Source organism: Girardinichthys multiradiatus, chromosome 2, assembly GCF_021462225.1.
Source record: "Girardinichthys multiradiatus isolate DD_20200921_A chromosome 2, DD_fGirMul_XY1, whole genome shotgun sequence".
Taxonomy (NCBI): domain Eukaryota; kingdom Metazoa; phylum Chordata; class Actinopteri; order Cyprinodontiformes; family Goodeidae; genus Girardinichthys; species Girardinichthys multiradiatus.
In genome coordinates this window covers 14,216,062-14,237,390 of record NC_061795.1, presented here as the reverse complement: position 1 = coordinate 14,237,390, position 21,329 = coordinate 14,216,062, and the positions used below count along the sequence as shown (strand labels likewise).

Genomic DNA, 21,329 nt, shown 5'->3' with positions numbered 1-21,329 from the left:
CGAGGAGTCTTCCTGGACATTCCGACGAGACCCACGGTGAATATATCTCTGGCGTGGCAGAAATGTTATATCCGATTGATGTAGTAGTGAAGCCGGCGGAGGTGCAGACAGGTGGAAACGCAACCGAAGGAGCTCAGCAGCAGAGTACTGTAGCAGACCCGTCACAGGTTGGTGAATGAATGCCAGAGAAGCCCAGAGAAACACCGACCAGATATGTATCTTTCCGGTGAGCATTGTAGATAAAAACCACAGGGCAGTTTGGAGAGGTAAGCATAGGTTGACGCTGTGAAATCCGTGAGGCTAACACGCCAGTCTTGACTGCACAGATTAAGGATTTATTTGTCCAGATGAAAGAGATTGCTTAGACCATAGTCTAAGAATGCTTTAAAACTTCAAAAAGTTGAGTTTAATCGAAGGTTACCGGCATCAAAAATTGATTTGATTTACCGGCGAGCAGCGGCAGCCAGTCGCGGCAGCCAGTCGCGCCAGCGTTCACCCACTGTTTCACAACAGTATCACAATGTATATTTTCCTGATATTGTGCGGGCCTAATTTAATGCTCAGATTTACACCCAAATATAATTTTTTTCTCATGTCATCCCTTCACGGAATAAAATATCACTCTGTTTGCAGGTGTATTATTAGTATTTATCACCCTGTCATTGGCTTGATTGTTAAAAACCTCTACCAAAAAGGTTTAGATTCAGAAGATGTTGGATGGGGTTCCTTTAAACTTTAGTGTTGTTGTAATTATGAATATGAATATATTATTTAATATTTAATATTAATACTTTAATATTTTATTAAATAATATTTTGATCTGTTAAGGGTTGTCCTGTGAATACCAGCCTAATAAGGCAGTGGTATTAGGACAAAATTGAAAGGGATGAGCCAAGCTCTGACATTATTGAACCGCAAGAGTGATGCCACATTTCCATGCAATTATTTATGTTTGAGAACCAAGGATTATCTTGAAGAATCTGGAAGTTAAGTTAAGTTAGTCTTGGAACTAACTTAGGCAATAATTGTTATACCTTTAGACAACCATTCACAATGCAAGATCAGATAAAACATTATTTTAATAAAATAATAATTTAAAAAATGATTTGCTGAATAAAACCAACCTTCTGGATGACCAATTCTCAACAGTGTTTAATTAGCTGCCTTTATTTATTAAAATAATATTTAAAGAAATATTATTTTGAATAAGAACCAAATCTTTGAGAAATGGGCTTAATTGTGTTAGTTATCAAGTTTAGTAAAACAATATTTAGGGAATTATTATTTTACTGGATTGGGTAAATGATCTTTAGCAGGCAATCACGTGTTCTTAGCTGTTAGCGGTTGGAGCTAACAAAAGAAGCTTATACTTTATCATCCAAATCAAACACATATGTTTAAAATACCATTAATAAAAGGGTTCAAATGCATAAGCGTGGACGGCCCGTTATGGGTAATCTTCTGTGTTTAAAATTACCCTTTAAATAAAGTTTGTCTTAACTTAAAAAAAAACAAACACAAAACCCACAGACTGAGCACGTGCTGAGCAGATAATCTGCTAGCACGAAGATGGCTGAGTTTCAACACAAACAAAACCAAGCATAAAACGAAAAATGTTTAGACTATTTTCAGCCATTCATTCCTACTTAACATAGTGCATAAGATCGCATGATCGTATGACACTCTTGGATCCAGTTTGGAGAGTTATCTCTGTTTGCCAGCAAAGAGACATTAGCGCGCTGTGTCCCTCCGTCCAGTTCTGCTGGGGACCTGTGTGGAAGAGGTCAGATTGTTGCAAAAGCTGTGTTTTTATTTGGACAGTGACGTCACAGGAAGTCCGCTGTTACCCCTTTTCCTGGCTGTGCTGGAAGTAGGTTAATGCAATTTCTTTTGAAAGTTCCAGAAAAGTTCATACTGGCCTTTCATTATGTACCCATGGCTGTGGGGTCCCAACAGTGTAGCTTTTCCCACATCTGTCTGGTGCCCTGAGATGACTTAACTGATTTTGCCATTGACGATTATAGTGAATTGGTTCTTGTTTTATACAGGTCCTTCTCAAAATATTAGCATATTGTGATAAAGTTCATTATTTTCCATAATGTCATGATGAAAATTTAACATTTGTATATTTTAGATTCATTGCACACTAACTGAAATATTTCAGGTCTTTTATTGTCTTAATACGGATGATTTTGGCATACAGCTCATGAAAACCCAAAATTCCTATCTCACAAAATTAGCATATCATTAAAAGGGTCTCTAAACGAGCTATGAACCTAATCATCTGAATCAACAAGTTAACTCTAAACACCTTCAAAAGATTCCTGAGGCCTTTAAAACTTCCAGACTGGTTCATCACTCAAAACCCCAATCATGGGTAAGACTGTCAACCTGACTGCTGTCCAGAAGGCCACTATTGACACCCTCAAGCAAGAGGGTAAGACACAGAAATAAATTTCTGAACGAATAGGCTGTTCCCAGAGTGCTGTATCAAGGCACCTCAGTGCGAAGTCTGTGGGAAGGAAAAAGTGTGGCAGAAAACGCTGCACAACGAGAAGAGGTGACTGGACCCTGAGGAAGATTGTGGAGAATGGCCGATTCCAGACCTTGGAGGACCTGCGGAAGCAGTGGACTGAGTCTGGAGTAGAAACATCCAGAGCCACCGTGCACAGGCGTGTGCAGGAAATGGGCTACAGGTGCCGCATTCCCCAGGTCAAGCCACTTTTGAACCAGAAACAGCGGCAGAAGCGCCTGACCTGGGCTACAGAGAAGCAGCACTGGACTGTTGCTCAGTGGTCCAAAGTACTTTTTTCGGATGAAAGCAAATTCTGCATGTCATTCGGGAATCAAGGTGCCAGAGTCTGGAGGAAGACTGGGGAGAAGGAAATGCCAAAATGCCAGAAGTCCAGTGTCAAGTACCCACAGTCAGTGATGGTCTGGGGTGCCGTGTCAGCTGCTGGTGTTGGTCCACTGTGTTTTATCAAGGGCAGGGTCAATGCAGCTAGCTATCAAGAGATTTTGGAGCACTTCATGCTTCCATCTGCTGAAAAGCTTTATGGAGATTAAGATTTCATTTTTCAGCATGACCTGGCACCTGCTCACAGTGCCAAAACCACTGGTAAATGGTTTACTGACCATGGTATCACTGTGCTCAATTGGCCTGCCAACTCTCCTGACCTGAACCCCATAGAGAATCTGTGGGATATTGTGAAGAGAACGTTGAGAGACTCAAGACCCAACACTCTGGATGAGCTAAAGGCCGCTATCGAAGCATCCTGGGCCTCCATAAGACCTCAGCAGTGCCACAGGCTGATTGCCTCCATGCCATGCCGCATTGAAGCAGTCATTTCTGCCAAAGGATTCCCGACCAAGTATTGAGTGCATAACTGTACATGATTATTTGAAGGTTGACGTTTTTTGTATTAAAAACACTTTTCTTTTATTGGTCGGATGAAATATGCTAATTTTGTGAGATAGGAATTTTGGGTTTTCATGAGCTGTATGCCACAATCATCCGTATTAAGACAATAAAAGACCTGAAATATTTCAGTTAGTGTGCAATGAATCTAAAATATATGAATGTTAAATTTTCATCATGACATTATGGAAAATAATGAACTTTATCACAATATGCTAATATTTTGAGAAGGACCTGTAAATAAATTGAGTTGAACTCAATCAACTTTCATAGCTGTGGTAGCACATAGTCTAGACTGACTATGAAATGGCAGCATTGGTTGTGTTTATTATGTTTATGTTTATTTTACATTGCAGCATGGAAGCGAGTTTTTTGTCCATTTGCTCTTTCTATGATTGCTGTGGGTTTTCCTGACCAGCACAGTGTAACCCATGTAAATAAATGGTTACTAATGTTTTTCGGGAAAAACGTTTTTCCGAACTTCTCTTGAACGCACCACAACTTTTTTAGCTCCTCTGAATGCGTCATGTGCTAATGCTGCTTGCAACTGAGCCGACACGGAAAGGGGAGACGAGAGTTGTAAACGAGGTGCAGATTGAGCTGAGAAAAACCAGCTATTTGGGCTCCTGGAAAGGATCCATGGGCCTGAACACTTCGAACCACAGGACCCCAGATAAGGAATAATCAATTTACTTTATTCAAAACTGATACAGACATCATTAGAGGAGCCTTTGTTTTCCTCCAAACATTACACACACGGACAAAATACAAATGACATTACATTATAAACAATTCCAAATTTATGTTACTTTTAAAAGAGCTCTTTATTTGCTAAAACTTGCACTGTTTCATTGTGTCACTGTTAAACTGTATTAAATCTGCCAACTGTTTTCATTTCACAATTTCCTTAATTTATACTACTCCTCTAGAGCCTAGGAAATACTGTTGCAAGCAAAGCGCTACAGAAGGTTTCCCTTTAGTGGCTGCTTTAGTGAGCACAAATTCAAAACAACTCTGGTTGCTTCATTTTCGACCCACAGCAGCTCACTGTACATCCACTGCAATTTATACACACATAAACACCTGTCAGCTAGTTGAATGGCACGATGCTCACTTCACAGCAGCAAAGTAACAAGTCTTACAAAGATGGCCCCCACTTGTTTGTGCTGATATGTTACACAGTGACAATTTGCTGCTCTCTGCTCCTCAAACCTTTGAACGAGAGCACCAATCTGCTTGTCATCTCTCTTTTCAGCTGAGCTGTCAATCGAGGGTGGAAATAGGCTACTTTTACGCCTCACTGATGCGTTTCCATCAGCTGCAGAGCAACTCTGCTGTAGTCAATTTGGTAACAAGGCATTTAGCCAATGTTACTATCAACTGGAAGAATATGACAGTGAAGTAGTCACCACTGTGTAAGCAGGTAGACTGTCTAAATTTGTCAAGCATTATAGCACCTCTTGGAAAAGGACATACTTGCAGACGTATCACATACAGAATAGTGTTTGTGTGTGTGTGTGTGTGTGTGTGTGTGGTTGTGCATGCAGACACATTCCCACAGCGGATGGTTTACACACTGTGACAATTCTAACTTGCTGAAAGGGCTGTTAGTTGTGAAGTCCCATACTGTTGTGTGTTGGACTTCATTAACTTACAAAGAAACAGAAAATAAGACAAATGGGAAAAGGTGAAGGCTTTTTAAAGTCAAAATCAAAAAACCCAGTGGCTGTTCTCACACAATGGTGCACTGGGTGAGACCTGCCTTCTGAGGCAATACTTGAAACTGGCTTAGGGAGAACAAGAAGAGATTTTCACAATATTTCTGAGAAAACTAAATATCACTTTTTTAGTTTAGTTGTCACAACTGATGTACTTGTAAAGGTTTCAAACTGAGGTTTAGGTTATCTGTAATCCATTTAGAATAGTTGAATTTGGGTTTGACCAGTTAAAAATGTTATGCCTGTCTTGTTCTATGCTGATTCTTCACCCAAAAACATCTGAAATCTATCTATTTTTCACATATCCTAAATTTAATAAATTTTTATTAATCAATCTTCATTTGTGTTTTACAGAATCTGTCTTCGGGGTAGAATAATCCAGCTCAGGCTGAAACAATTTAAGTATGTGAGATTTTCAACTAGAGAGGGCAAAAAATGCAGAATCCTCCATCCTCTTGAAAAGTGATAGCTGTCCAAATGTATATTGTCCAATAATACTTACCCTAGCCAAATATGTTGTCAGACGAATCCTAGCTCACATAAAGCAGTACATCAGCACAAGGGAGAATTCAATCTGCATTGTTCTCCACACTGGATTTCAGCACATGGAATGTCCTGGCACACATGACACAGAGTTTATTCTGGACTTTAGTTCAGCTTTTCTTCACAACCCTTGGCAATTGGACCTTAGATTTTCTGACCTACTTTCCCCAGACTGGCAGAATGGAAGAGCATACAATAATACTAGAACAGATGCAGTACCCTATACTTTACTGGTGTCCTCCAGGGTTGTGTTTTAAGTCCTGTTCTAAAGACTATAATAACAAAACTGCTTTGCACACCTTGCACTTTATGGTTCAAACTATATTAACATTTATGACTAAGATTATTATTTTTGTTTTTACGAGAATATTGTGCCTGAAATGTGTTGTATATGACTGCTGAGTGACTCAGTGTACTATAACTTTTCTTAATTGCCCTTTCTGCTCCTTTGTGCATGTTGTCCTCATGCATATGTGGGTTTCTCTGGGTACTCCGGCTTCTTCCCACAGTCCAAAAACATGCATGTTAGGTTAATTGATCTTTCTAAATTGCCCTTAGGAGTCAGTGTTTGCATATATGGTTATATGGTCTTAACACACTGCTTCCATGTCTAGTTTGTTTTTCAGAATACAGACTAAAAAAAATAAAAACTGAGTCATGATATAATTGAAAACGTCTAAAAGAAAAGAGAAATCTTGATAAGGCAGGTCACAGCAATGATGACACAAATGGCAGCAATGGAGAACAACTTGATCTAATTCAGGCTGACAGAGGATGAAAGGGAGGTAACACCCTGGAGAGATCACCAGTCAAGCACTAGACCGATACAAAGACTGACACCAATGGATGCTCACATTCACACCAAGATTTAGTGTCACCAGTCAGTCTAACCAGCATCTTTGGGGACATTGGCAGAAAGCCTGAACACTCGAGGAGGATGGTGATGAAATCTTAAGAATTCCTTAGAATATGCAAAGTCAGCACAGAAAAGGCTCCTAGAGGCCAATAACATGTATAGAGATTTAGCTTACTTTGCAGAATCTACCATTCTACTGTGTCAGTGTCTCACAAACTAACAAAAAAAATGAATACCTTCACAATATGTGGCTATGGAATGCATAACAATGTAACTAATAGTATCTAAGTAAAAAATATGAATGTTAATTTGCTAATTAGATAATAAGAATATAACTCACAATTTAAATGGAAAAAAAAGATTTTCTTTTGTAAAAATATAAGAATCTGGCGAACTTCTCAAATAATTCAGGACCATTGACAATTACTATAACTCGGGTGGTATCTCTTTGCTGTCAATCACTGGGAAATGCTTGGCGAAGATCATCCTGCAATTCTTGGTGTCCAAAGAATCTTTGCATCGCCTTATTGATGTCAACATAGCATTTGTCCCTTTTGGTCGAGACAGATTGTTAAGACTTTTCTCAAAATTAGTTCCCCCAATGAACAAAATGAACAAACAGCTTTTTTTGATGAGAAGATCAGATCCTGTGACAAAGGTGACTTATTTGGGCACTACAGCAACATCTTGAGTTTACTAGAATCTACTGAAATGGAATCTTGCGCAGCCCGTACAGCGTGTACCCAATAAGGATAACATGGCAAGACAAAATTTCAAACAGTATAGTGTATTTCATAAAACAATTACCGTATTTATTCATATGGCATATTTTGGTTTAAAGTAATCGTTTCAATTTACCAACATGCTTCTTAATGGAAGTAATATCAAGGTTTTGGAGCACCCCAGCTAGGTCCCAACTTGAATCTGATAGGGAATCTGTGGAGGGAGCTAAAGATTAAGGCGTGGAAAGAAACTCTTTCAGCTTCAAAGGCTTGAAGCCAATCACTGAAGATAAATAATCAAAATACCACTGGAAAAATGCAAAGTGCTGGTCAGCAATAAGAAGGGCTTCATTGATGGAATGCCTATTTTCATTAGAAAGAATTTTCAAAATGCCACTTTTTATTAAAATATGAACAAAAAGCAATTAACAAAAATTTGCCGTTTTTAAATGGACACCTGTTTTATGTTATCTTATTATCCATTGACTGATGCCAGATGCCTTATTTAAAATCTAAAGCTTCTAGTGGAATTAATCATTTTGGACTTAACTTAATAACCCCATAAAGACAAGTCCCTTTCTAAGCTGCCTCTAGCCATTCATAAATCACCATTTAAGCCAGTGATATTTGGCACACGTGAACTTTTAAAAATTAAGTCAGCTGGAGTGGAACTCTATGTGGCGCTCTACACATAAAATGAGTGTCGGACATCTCCTGTTCTTAAGGCTAAAACACATCTTTGGTGATGTCTTGTCAGTCTTGTTCTGAGTTCTAGCTTAACCACAACAGAAGAAACCACCCTTGGCAGATGTCCAATAATCTCTTCTGCTTAGATGAATTGCTGCACCATTTGTCAAGTGTGAGTTAATGGCAAGAAATTATCTGTGTTATGTACTACACCACCATGGTCTCTTGTGTGTGTTAGCCTTAAGTCTCTATGAGACGTTCTGTCATCCCTACATTAAACGCTCAAGCCACAAACCTGGCTATGTCATGCCTTCTGGATGTGTGCAGGTTGGTGTGTGCATGCAGTGCCATGTTCTCTCTCACTCTCTCCCTACAGGGTGCGACTGGCAGGTGCAGCTCCACATGTGTCTTCCATGAGGACTAATTAGGAAGGTTTTTAAGGAGCTGGAACCTAGAGGGAGGCATCAGACCGTTAGCTCACCAGAGTGTTAATCTGGCCTGTGGTTGCTACCCATTGACTGATCTTTCGTTCCCAAGTCTTACCTGAGTCTCTGTTACTCCACTCGCAGGATTTTCCTCCGATGTTGGCTTCTCCCATGCCCCGGTGCTCCATGTCTACTCTTTGAAATGTTGCGGCTATAAACTGACCCGCGTAGCGCAGCACAACAGTAAACACGGAGAAATAGGTGTTATGGTTTAAGTGCACAACAAAACCCATTTATTGTGTCAGCAGGTGTCGTGTGAAAAACATGATAAAAAGGAGAGTGAAATTCTATATTGTTCCATTTTAGGTAGACCTAATTCAGCACAACAAACTGATCCAGAGAGACAGCCAGCAATGGTGGAGCTGGGATGTTAAAGTTACAGAGAGCGAGTTTATTCAGAACTTTATCATGTCGAGGGCAACTTATAATCATATGTGTCGTTGCCTCTCCTCTCAACTCCACAGGCACAAGACTTGATGCAATCCAGTGTATCGGACTGCATCAGGGGCAGATCACCACATGCTCGGTAACCTCGATAGCATTTTAAAGTCCTCTGTTTGAAGGGTTGTATGCAAATTTTATAATACAAACTATGTCCCACATCCAGACGATTCCTATGAGCCTCTCATTTAGGCTTGAATATAGTTTTATCTCTTTCCACTGTGCAGTTATCTAGCCCCATGTCTGTTTTGCTGACTGCTACTGTTTCCTGCTGGGCGGCGCAAAGTTGTGACGAAAAGTGACATCTAAAGTCACATCTAATCCACCTTGGTCGTTCCCACTGGAGTCACATTCCAAAAAGATCAGATACGAGTCGGATTCAGTACCACATCTGAATGTGGCTCAAATGTGACTTAAAAAAGTCAGATACTGGCCTGATATGAGAGCTTCCACTTTCTTTAAACAGCCTGACCTGATCACTTGACCCCAAAAATCAGATTTGGGCCACATTTGCCTGCAGTGCAGCCTCAACAGGTTTTCTTCCCAGTTTGCCTGGTATATGGGTGCGTTCACACTACTGGTAAAAGTGAGAAAATTCACACTTTTTGTTGGCCGGGTTTGCTTTAACATAGATATTCTTTTAGACCTGGCCAAACCATGTCATGCAGTTGAAATGGATTGTTTCAAGGGCAGTATTGCTCCAATGTTGATATGATCAATAGGAAAAAAGCACAAAGCCCTTCTCTTTGGGGTTCATGTTGTTTAGTGTTCAAATGTAGTTGTGAGCCTACAAGACATTTTCAAACTCTTTTGTCTTCGGATTTGTGCTTACTTTGTCTTTGCTCTGCTTCTTCTTCTACTCAAATATGCTGCTCTTACATCATATCCTCTCTTCCTGCTTGTAACCCAGCAGCCATTCACACTGCAAGCGATCCGCTTAAGTGTCCAGATAAACAGTGCCGAGTCAGGCAATTGTAAGCCTGCCAGGGTCTGGTTCTCGGGTCTGTTTTAGAGTTTCAGGTTCTGGACTCTGGCAAAGCTAAAAGTGTACCAAATGTTTTGTGTGAAAGCACTGTTTATCTCAATCTATCTTCCCATCAACTCTGAACACCTTCCCTTTTTCTGCTGAATGAACGCATCCCAACAACATGATACTGCCACCTCCATGTTTTAAGGTAAGAATAGTGTGTTGCTTGCATGATTAATAGCTGTGCTGTCAACAGATTATTCTATCTAAACAGTGTATTTCTACAGCTCCTCCATTGATATCATTGGGTTTTTGGCTGCTTCTCTAATTAAAGCTTTTAGGAATTAGGTAGGTTTTGAGATGTGACATGCTCTTTGTTTTTGGATGATGGGTCAAACAGTGCTCCTTGAGATGTTCAAACAATAACCTTGTCCTTTGTCTTTATGGTACTAATGATATCGATAGGTATAAATAATTTTGCAAGGTACTGTAAATGGACACACAATTTACATTCTTATATCCTCCTACTACAAATGAATCAAACTATGTTCCCAGGTTTTGCACACATCATAAGGGTACTTTGAAGGTTTGAATTATTGTAAGGCAGGAAAACATTAGGTTGAGAAGAGCAGTGATCTAATGAGGCTATACTGAATTTCCTCTGGTTTAGTGTCCCTCAGTACACAATGTTTAGGTTAGTAAGGGTGAGACAAAAAGAGACAAGCAGGGCCGTTCACTTTATGTCTTCAACATCTGCCAGACTGTAAAAGTGATTAAGGTTTCTCATGCAAGGTTTGTTTGGTGCCTTCTGCTTTATATTCAGCTACATCTCACAACAGACAAACAAACACTTGGTGGATGACTCACTCCCTTCATGAATCATGTTGTTTTCTCTTAAACTTGTGTGGGATTGCTTTTTTTGCATTTCTTTTTTTTAAAAGGGAATGCAAAATGTTGTTTATATTGTAGTTGCATTGCGATGAAACATTAAAGTCTTGCAGATTGCTGAAAAAACAAGGGACAAACCTGTCGAAAAACTGAAAATTACAGATTTTCTAGCACAGCCAAGCAACTTTTTTGTTACTTGGAATTTTATTATTGTTTCTCAGTATTGTCTTTAAGCGTGTGCATTTGTCTGCTTGGCTGATACTTATTGCTTTCCCTAATAGAAAAGACAAGATTGAAAAGGGAAAGGGGAATCTCTGCTGATGGTTGGATTTCATGGTGGCTTTGTGGGTAAGCAGGACAAGCCTGAATCCCAAAAGATGGCTAAATTAGAACATGGCTTCTAAAGTAAAGGAAATTAATAATATGGATGTTTTTGAGTAAAGCTCAGTTAGCCATTTTATGGAATACAGCTGCAATGTTTGCACTGATGATAAGACAAGGTTTTCATCTGGATTTCTTGGTCTAAAGTGCCAGTAAAGATAACCTTAAGATGACTGATGTATAGTAGATCCTTCCATTCAGATCCATCTTTGTTGGGGATGATTAAATGCTTGTAAGGTTAGAAGGCATGGTTGTGAGGTTCAAGACTACTGTGTTTTCTTTCTCCAAAACACTTGCCGAAGTGTTGTAGCAAGTTAAAAATCATGTTTATCATTGTAACTGGCAAACTTCCTTGGATGCATCATCAGCCTTATTTTGTCAGTTCCATGTATCAATGATGGTAGCATTCATTTTAGGAAGATGTTTCTTTTGTGCATGCTTAATGTTCATGGGCAGGCAGGTTTAATTGGAACAGGGAGAAAATGCCTTGTATTATTCACCTTATTTGATGCACTTGTTAGCCAAACAATGAATAGGACATTAAAATTATGTATCCAATCATTGAAATGTTCTGAAAATACTTCATGTTCTGCTTTCAGGCATGCAATGGATAGAGACTATTTGACATAAAAAAAAGCAACCCAAGTGGATGACTTTATTTTGCAGAGAAATATGGCCTTTGTCTCAAAAACATGTGACTTCTAGTGTTTGTGAGAACATTTTAAAGTCAAAGTAAAATACATTGCCATTATTATAACACTAATGACAATTACAATCATTTTCTAATGAGGGCTTTTTTGTGTGTGAGAGAGCTAAACGAACAACTGATTGTATATCAGTATTTTCACTTCCCTTCCAACCGTCACATGTGTAGTATTAGCTTGAAGTGAAGTTTTAGGGCCAAGTGACATGTTGTATGCTTGGAATAATGATTTGACACCTGCATTACTGTAGTACAGTTAAACCCTCATGAGCAACGCACAGACCAATTAAATTTAGAAGGACTATTAGCTGCCTCTATACGCTGATGCTGTGTTTTACACAGATACCACATTGCTTGCTGGTATAAGGTAGGCTTCAACTAGAGACAGTTGTTGAAGGATATGTACAGGTGCAGGCATCTGATACAGTCCATCAGAGTAACAGTATTGGTCTGAACTGCAGCTGCCTGAACTGTAGTTTTTTTAACTGCAGTTTTTATCGTAAGCAGTCATTCACCACTGTAGCAAATTACATAGAACTTTTCAATCCCTTGGAAGGGTGCGCCCTCGGTCAACATTTCTGGCTTCCTCTTCTTCACAGCATAAATTGCCATACATATTTTTTTCTTAATAACTCCCCATCAAGTCAGTAAATTTGCTGTCACTACTTTAATCATGAGAGGCCATTGTTTTAGGCACTGATTTCTGAGTCCTCTGTACCTTACATGACATCATCACCTTTGTGCTTTTTTGAAAATGTTTTTAAATATGAACAGTGAATTAATGTGACTATTGGGAACTTAAAGCTAAAACTTAAAGAAGAGTTGTCAAAGTTAATATCAATGCCCCCTTAGATGGATACAAATAATGGTCATAAATAGCCATATTGTTTTAACTACTCTATAGGCGATGTTTGTATAAATTAACAATAGCGTTTACAAGAATGAATAAATTTGTGAGGCATAGAAAGTGGTATGCATAAATTAGCATTATCACTGAAAACAAACACACTTAACTGTACATGCTGTTAGAGGGCCATCTTAACTATGGTTTCTGTTTTACATTTTATATACAGAGTGACATATTCCAGAAAAATTGTAAAATATTAACTTTTGTTCGTGCAATTCTTTTGTGCTGCAAGTCTGTTCTAACTTAACCGAAGAGTTTATTTTATTTCTGTGATTATATCTCATTCAGTTTCACACCGATCCAGATATGCAACGTGCTGTTGCTGTGAGTAAAATAAGGTGGCACACTGGTCAAAGGCAGATGGCCAATTAAGGCTGACGCAGCCGAATAACTGACTACAACAGGACCCAGACAAAGAATAACTAAAAACCAAAGACTATAAACACTGATAGGTTAAATGGCATGCAAAGGTGTGACAAATAGCACACTAGGATCAGGGGACTCTGTCATGAAGCAGGATCAGTTGTTTATTGAGGTAACATCAGGTCTAGTAAGGGATTGTAGTTCATTCTTATCTGTCACCATAGTAAACTTTGTTGGGAACCTAACCTGCTCCAGATAAGTGACCAAGACTACGAAAACAGTGCCTTTTCAAACAATTAGTGCATTTGGAAAAAAAACTTAAACGCAAAAAAAAAACATTAAAGTACCCTGCCTTCTTGGCGTCCCTGTCGGGGGTGCCGTCGGGGGTGCTGGATAGTGCCCCTCCCGGGGACTCTGCTGGGGGACTTCAACGCCCACGTGGGGAACGACAGTGACACCTGGAGAGGCGTGATCGGGAGGAATGGCCTCCCCGATCTGAATCCGAGTGGTGTTTTGTTATTGGACTTCTGTGCTAGTCACGGATTGTCCATAACGAACACCATGTTCAAACATAAGGGTGTCCATCAGTGCACTTGGCACCAGGACACCCTAGGCAGGAGGTCGATGATCGACTTTGTTGTCGTATCACCAGACCTTCGGCCGCATGTTTTGGACACTCGGGTGAAGAGAGGGGCTGAGCTGTCCACTGATCATCACCTGGTGGTGAGTTGGATCCGCTGGAGGAGGAGAAAGCCGGACAGACTCGGCAGGCCCAAGCGCATAGTGAGGGTCTGCTGGGAACGCCTGGCGGAGCCCTCGGCCAGGGATGTATTCAACTCCCACCTCCGGGAGAGCTTCGACCAGATCCCGGGGGATGTTGGAGACATAGAGTCCGAGTGGACCATGTTCTCTGCATCTATTGTCGATGCTGCTGCCCATAGCTGCGGCCGTAAGGTCTGCGGTGCCTGTCGTGGCGGCAATCCCAGAACCCGGTGGTGGACACCGGCAGTAAGGGATGCTGTTAAGCTGGAGAAGGAGTCCTATCGGCTGTGGTTGGCTTGTGGGACTCCTGAGGCGGCTGACGGGTACCGTGAGGCCAAGCGTGCTGCGGCCCGGGCTGTGGCAGAGGCAAAAACTCGGGCCTGGGAAGAGTTCGGTGAGGCCATGGAGAAGGACTACCGGTTGGCCTCGAAGCAATTCTGGCAAACCGTCCGGCGCCTCAGGAGGGGGAAGCAGTGCTTTGCCAACACTGTTTATAGTGGGGGCGGGAGACTGCTGACATCGACTGAGGACATTATCAGGCGGTGGAAGGAGTACTTCGAGGATCTCCTCAATCCTGCCATCACGCATTCCGTGGTGGAAACAGAGGCTGGGGACTCGGGGTTGGACTCTTTCATCACCCAGGCTGAAGTCACCGAGGTGGTTAAAAAGCTCCGCGGTGGCAAGGCTTCGGGGGTGGATGAGATCCGCCCTGAGTACCTCAAGTATCTGGATGTTGTAGGGCTGTCATGGTTGACACACCTCTTCAACATTGCGTGGCGGTCGGGGACAGTGCCTCTGGACTGGCAGACTGGGGTGGTGGTCCCCCTTTATAAGAAGGGGGACCGGAGGGTGTGTTCCAACTACAGGGGGATCACACTCCTCAGCCTCCCTGGTAAGGCCTACGCCAGGGTATTGGAGAGGAGAGTCCGACCGATAGTCGAACCTCGGCTTCAGGAGGAACAGTGTGGTTTTCGTCCCAGCCGTGGAACACTGGACCAGCTCTATACCCTCTACAGGGTGCTCGAGGGTTCATGGGAGTTTGCCCAACCGGTTCACATGTGTTTTGTGGACCTGGAGAAGGCATTCGACTGTGTCCCTCGTGATGCCCTGTGGGGGGTGCTCCAGGAGTATGGAATCGGGGGCCCTTTATTAGGGGCCATCCGGTCCCTGTGCGAGCGGAGCAGGAGTTTGGTCCGCATTGCCGGCACTAAGTCGGACCTGTTCCCAGTGCATGTTGGACTCCGGCAGGGCTGCCCTTTGTCGCCGGTCCTGTTCATAACTTTTATGGACAGGATTTCTAGATGCAGCCAAGGGCCGGAGGGGGTCTGGTTTGGGGACCAGTGGATTTCGTCTCTTCTTTTTGCGGATGACGTGGTCCTGCTGGCCCCCTCTAGCCAAGACCTACAGCATGCGCTGTGGCGGTTCGCAGCCGAGTGTGAAGCGGCTGGGATGAGGATCAGCTCCTCCAAGTCCGAGGCCATGGTACTCGACCGGAAATGGGTGGCTTGTCCTCTTCAGGTTGGAGGGGAGTTCCTGCCTCAAGTGGAGGAGTTTAAGTATCTCGGGTTCTTGTTCACGAGTGAGGGAAGAATGGAGCGGGAGATCGACAGACGGATCGGTGCAGCTGCCACAGTGATGGGGGCGCTGTGCCGGTCCATTGTGGTGAAGAGAGAGCTGAGCCGAAAAGCAAAGCTCTCAATTGACTGGTCGGTCTACGTTCCTACCCTCACCTATGGCCATGAACTTTGGGTCATGACCGAAAGAACGAGATCACGGATACAAGCGGCTGAAATGAGCTTCCTCCGTAGGGTGGCCGGGCACTCCCTTAGAGATAGGGTGAGGAGCTCGGCCATCCGGGAGGAGCTCGGAGTAGAGCCGCTGCTCCTCCACATTGAGAGGAGCCAGTTGAGGTGGCTCGGGCATCTATACCGGATGCCTCCTGGACGCCTTCCTCGGGAGGTGTTCCAGGCACATCCCACCAGGAGGAGGCCCAGGGTACGACCCAGGACACGCTGGAGGGACTATGTCTCTCGGCTGGCCTGGGAACGCCTTGGGCTCCCCCTGGAGGAGCTGGAGGAGGTGTCTGGAGAGAGGGACGTCTGGGCGTCTCTGCTGAGTCTGCTGCCCCCGCGACCCGGTCCTGGATAAGCGGAAGACGACGAACGAACGAACGAACGAAAAAACATTAAAAGGAAACACTTTTTTTTTTCTACCAACCAGTTACATCTTATGTTAGATGTAGTTTTCACCAGAAAACCTTTGTGAGAGATATCTCAGCAGAATAATTACTATGCCCCTAAAACAGACATTTTGTGAATTCTTTCCTGTTAGAAGCTTAAAGGACCGCACTGCTTAAATAAGATGCTTCTGAGCGGCATAGCAAACCGTCCTGCCCAAATAGATCAATTCTAAAATCTTGAAAAAAAAAAAAGACAATATAGTAATTTTTCTGCTGTAAGCATGTTTGAAATGTAGAGAGGATAGTGAGAACTGCAGATTTTTTTCAGAATCCATCTAGCTTTGAGGTCTAGAGGTCCTTCTCAAAATATTAGCATATTGTGATAAAGTTCATTATTTTCCATAATGTCATGATGAAAATTTAACATTCATATATTTTAGATTCATTGCACACTAACTGAAATATTTCAGGTCTTTTATTGTCTTAATACGGATGATTACAGCTCATGAAAACCCAAAATTCCTATCTCACAACATTAGCATATTTCATCCGACCAATAAAAGAAAAGTGTTTTTAATACAAAAAACGTCAACCTTCAAATAATCATGTACAGTTATGCACTCAATACTTGGTCGGGAATCCTTTGGCAGAAATGACTGCTTCAATGTGGCGTGACATGGAGGCAATCAGCCTGTGGCACTGCTGAGGTCTTATGGAGGCCCAGGATGCTTCGATGGCGGCCTTTAGCTCATCCAGAGTGTTGGGTCTTGAGTCTCTCAACGTTCTCTTCACAATATCCCACAGATTCTCTATGGGGTTCAGGTCAGGAGAGTTGGCAGGCCAATTGAGCACAGTGATACCATGGTCAGTAAACCATTTACCAGTGGTTTTGGCACTGTGAGCAGGTACCAGGTCGTGCTGAAAAATGAAATCTTCATCTCCATAAAGCTTTTCAGCAGATGGAAGCATGAAGTGCTCCAAAATCTCCTGATAGCTAGCTGCATTGACCCTGCCCTTGATAAAACACAGTGGACCAACACCAGCAGCTGACACGGCACCCCAGACCATCACTGACCGTGGGTAATTGACACTGGACTTCTGGCATTTTGGCATTTCCTTCTCCCCAGTCTTCCTCCAGACTCTGGCACCTTGATTTCCGAATGACATGCAGAATTTGCTTTCATCCGAAAAAAGTACTTTGGACCACTGAGCAACAGTCCAGTGCTGCTTCTCTGTAGCCCAGGTCAGGCGCTTCTGCCGCTGTTTCTGGTTCAAAAGTGGCTTGACCTGGGGAATGCGGCACCTGTAGCCCATTTCCTGCACACGCCTGTGCACGGTGGCTCTGGATGTTTCTACTCCAGACTCAGTTCACTGCTTCTGCAGGTCCCCCAAGGTCTGGAATCGGCCCTTCTCCACAATATTCCTCAGGGTCCGGTCACCTCTTCTCGTTGTGCAGCGTTTTCTGCCACACATTTTCCTTCCCACAGACTTCCCACTGAGGTGCCTTGATACAGCACTCTGGGAACAGCCTATTCGTTCAGAAATGTCTTTCTGTGTCTTACCTTCTTGGTTGAGGGTGTCAATAGTGGCCTTCTGGACAGCAGTCAGGTCGGCAGTCTTACCCATGATTGGGGTTTTGAGTGATGAACCAGGCTGGGAGTTTTAAAGGCCTCAGGAATCTTTTGCAGGTGTTTAGAGTTAACTCGTTGATTCAGATGATTAGGTTCATAGCTCGTTTAGAGACCCTTTTAATGATATGCTAATTTTGTGAGATAGGAATTTTGGGGTTTCATGAGCTGTATGCCAAAATCATCCGTATTAAGACAATAAAAGACCTGAAATATTTCAGTTAGTGTGCAATGAATCTAAAATATATGAATGTTAAATTTTCATCATGACATTATGGAAAATAATGACGTTTATCACGATATGCTAATATTTTGAGAAGGACCTGTATAAGCAGACTCATCATTGTCATGGATCAGACTAATGACAGTGGAGTCACCTGCAACTTCTGTATGGAGGACCGATCCTGACATAATTAAAAATAAAAGCAGAAATATATATATTTTATTTTTCCTTTTCCTTAGACATGGTTGTATCATCAAGAAATGTATATATTTTGTTTTTCCTTTTCCTTAGACATGCCTTTGTTCTTTTTACATTTTCTCGTCTCGTCTTTTTCCTTTACCGTATGCATTTCTCCTTCATTATGCAAATGAAGAGGGCAGCCTTCTTGCTCCAGCTCCTCTACTATTGGTCAATAAACAGGAAGGAGGAGGACCCACGTGCAGGCCGAGAGTGTGTCCCAATTCAGGGGCTGGATCCTTCCAAGGCCGTACTTGTAGGCCGATTACGTCACAGCACGGTGCGGAAGGTCTGTCAAATGCAGCTAACAAATGTGTCTTTCTTTTGCCTGGTTTGAAGGATGGGTTGTGAGTATCCTTCGCGGTCCATCATTTCCCATGATTCATTGCGGGTCAAAGCGGATTGGTCAAGCAGGGGCAGCCATGGCGGACCACAGTGGCAAAAGCTGTGAGTAAACTGAAAAATTACACTTTCTGTGACACAAATGAACTTTTACAATGTCTTTAGTGCAGGAATATAACTATGTAGATGTGAAAAATCTACTTGATTTATCAAGACATCGCTTAATTTCAAACGTGCTCCGATGTTTTCCCCTCCCGCCGTAGTAACTGCCGGCTTGCCTCGCCAGCCTCCCTGGCGGTGAGGCAACCCCGGGAAAGATCTGACCGGACTCCTGGCACTGAGCTCCCGCTGGTAGTCATCACAGTTTACGTTAAACACATGTGATTTCTAACAGTTTGGGTTAGTATTATTTTAATTTATTGTGTCATTTGTTCATGTAAGTTGATTTGACATTACAGGTGATATTAAAGTTAACCTGAATAAATGGACAATTTTATGTAATCTTACTGTATTCAGCTAGCATTATAATTTGAGATTCCAGGTACAGCTGAAGAGAAATACACTTTCAAATGCAAGCAAATCTCAGTAAAGAAGTTCATGTCAGGGCTGGAGTTTCTGTTGTATGTTTTTGTCTGTGTTTTTTTACTCCTACTAGGCGCTAGTGCTCAGCAGTGGTGGAGACAGGTGTTTTCCATCTCGGTGATTGAGTCCTGGAGTACTTAAGCAGGAGACAGCCAGTATCTCGTCGCTCAAGTATTAGCCTCTGTTGTCGCTACTCAGCCAGCCTCTTATTAATTAAGTTTATGTGTACTTTGCCTCCGACAACGTTTAACTTGTTCTTTGTTCTTCTTAGTGAACTGAACCGGCGACTACCTGGACGTTACCCAGGCTGGCCCAGGTGGCTTCGTTTCACACTAGGCGTGCTCCTAGGATCTCCCCAGGAAGGATCTTCCACACACACACCTACCCGACACCAAATTCTGGAACTACTCCCGCTAGCTGCTTCCGGACCCGGATTCTCCAGAGACCATTCAACCTAACCTGTCCACCCTCCATCTCTCCGCTGACGCTTCACCTGCACTCCAAGCTCTAACCCAAGTAACTAAGAAATCACTGGACTTACCATTGTCTCCATATTCACTTCTTCTCCAGTCCAAATCCCTCTCCTCCTGGCGGATTGCCTACTCCCTCCTAATAAGAGACAGTTCACATTTAAGTTCCGATTTTGTTTACTGTGCCACTTACCTGTCGTTTTTCCTCAGAGTTGTTCCCGCTCTCCATACCGATCCATTCTCCTTGTCAAATCCTGGTCATTTTTGCCTGCTACTAACCCTCTTCCACCAGTAGGGGCGTTAAGAGCTGAGGAGCTTGTCGTCAGGTGTTTTGCATAATTGTCATCAGCTGGAGGACTATAAGAAGGAGGCGAGCCAGTACTTCGATGCCTGAGTGTTTGGCCTCTTCGTGGTATTTTACCTGGCCAAATCATGGTTTTGATTATTGCTTGTCTGAGAAGATTCTAATTCTTGTTCCTTGACTAATATTTTGTTTTTGTCTCAGGTTGACAGATATCTGAAGGAACTTTCCAATAGCTTTTTGGACTCTGGATTCTTGTTTTTGTTCCACTGGCAACCAGATTAGAGATTGTTCTCACAGCTTCATGCGAACCCTGTCCACCCTCCTCCAAGCCTCTCAGGACTCATCTGCTACGGCAGTGCTGCATAGCCACCTCTTACCAGGATCACAACCTCTCTCCCTGGCAGACTTAACTCTACCCAATGTAAGCTTTCTCCATAGAACATATTTGAGAATTTCAGTTGTGGGTTGTTCACCAGCGTTCATTCTCTTTTTCAGTCTCCCTGCTACTACGGTTTCCTGCACCAGATTTTCTAATAAACGTTTTTACTAAATGTTTCTCCGTTTCTTCGTATTTTTTCTGCATGTGGGTCAAGTCGGCCATCAACATTATGACACTCCTTAAATAAACCTTTTTCAAACTTGTACCCTTTCCCTTGAGCATGATTCTGCATGTGGGTCAGAGCTATACGTAACACTATGACAGTTAAAAGTTTTTTACACTGGTATTAAGCAAGATCTTTTTTATTTTTTTTATTTTTTAGGGACAAAGGTCCCTTTGTGCAAAGTGATGCTCCACACTATTACCTGCTGTTTTTGTAAATCAAGAAGCTGGTGATCCACTGACGGGTGGAGGTGTGCATAGTGAATTGGGTAAGCTTCTGGTCAAGGATATCTGGGTTAATGGTGTTGAAGGCCAAAGTGAAGTCCCCGGGCGGTTGACAGGGTGCAGGATGAAGTGTAGTTCCATGTTCACTGCATCATTTCCAGAACTGTTTGCCTGAGAAATGTGTTTTTCTGATCTAACCTACAAAACACTCACCAGCCACTTTATTAGGTACACCTGTCCAACTGCTCATTAACGCAAATTTCTAATCATCCAATCACATGGCAGCAACTCAATGCATTTAGGCATGTAGACATGGTCAAGACGATCTGCTGTAGTTCAAACCGAGCATCAGAATGGGGAAGAAAGGTGATTTAAGTGACTTTGAACGTGGCATGGTTGTTGGTGGCAGACAGGCTGGTATGAGTATTTCAGAAACTGCTGATCTACTGGGATTTTTACGCACTACCATCTCTAGGGTTTACAGAGAATGATCCGAAAAAGAGAAAATATCCAGTGAGCGGCAGTTCTGTGGCCGCAAATGCCTTGTTGATGTCAAAGGTCAGAGGAGAATGGCCAGACTGGTTCGAGCTGATAGAAAAGGCAACAGTAACTCAAATAACCACTCGTTACAACCAAGGCATGCAGAAGAGCATCTGAACGCACAACACGTCGAACCTTGAGGCGGATGGGCTACAGC

The 21,329-nt window shown here is 42.5% G+C and overlaps 1 long non-coding RNA gene across 2 annotated transcripts; it reads left to right on the top strand.

Moving 5' to 3' along the window:
• Positions 1-19,067: 19,067 nt before the first annotated feature.
• LOC124860509 lies at positions 19,068-20,357 on the top strand. Of its 2 annotated transcripts, XR_007036378.1 has the most exons (3): positions 19,068-19,914; positions 20,008-20,227; positions 20,302-20,357. It is a non-coding gene; the product is annotated as an uncharacterized LOC124860509 (long non-coding RNA). The 2 variants fall into 2 exon arrangements; XR_007036377.1 differs by having other exon boundaries at positions 19,068-20,227.
• Positions 20,358-21,329: the final 972 nt, after the last annotated feature.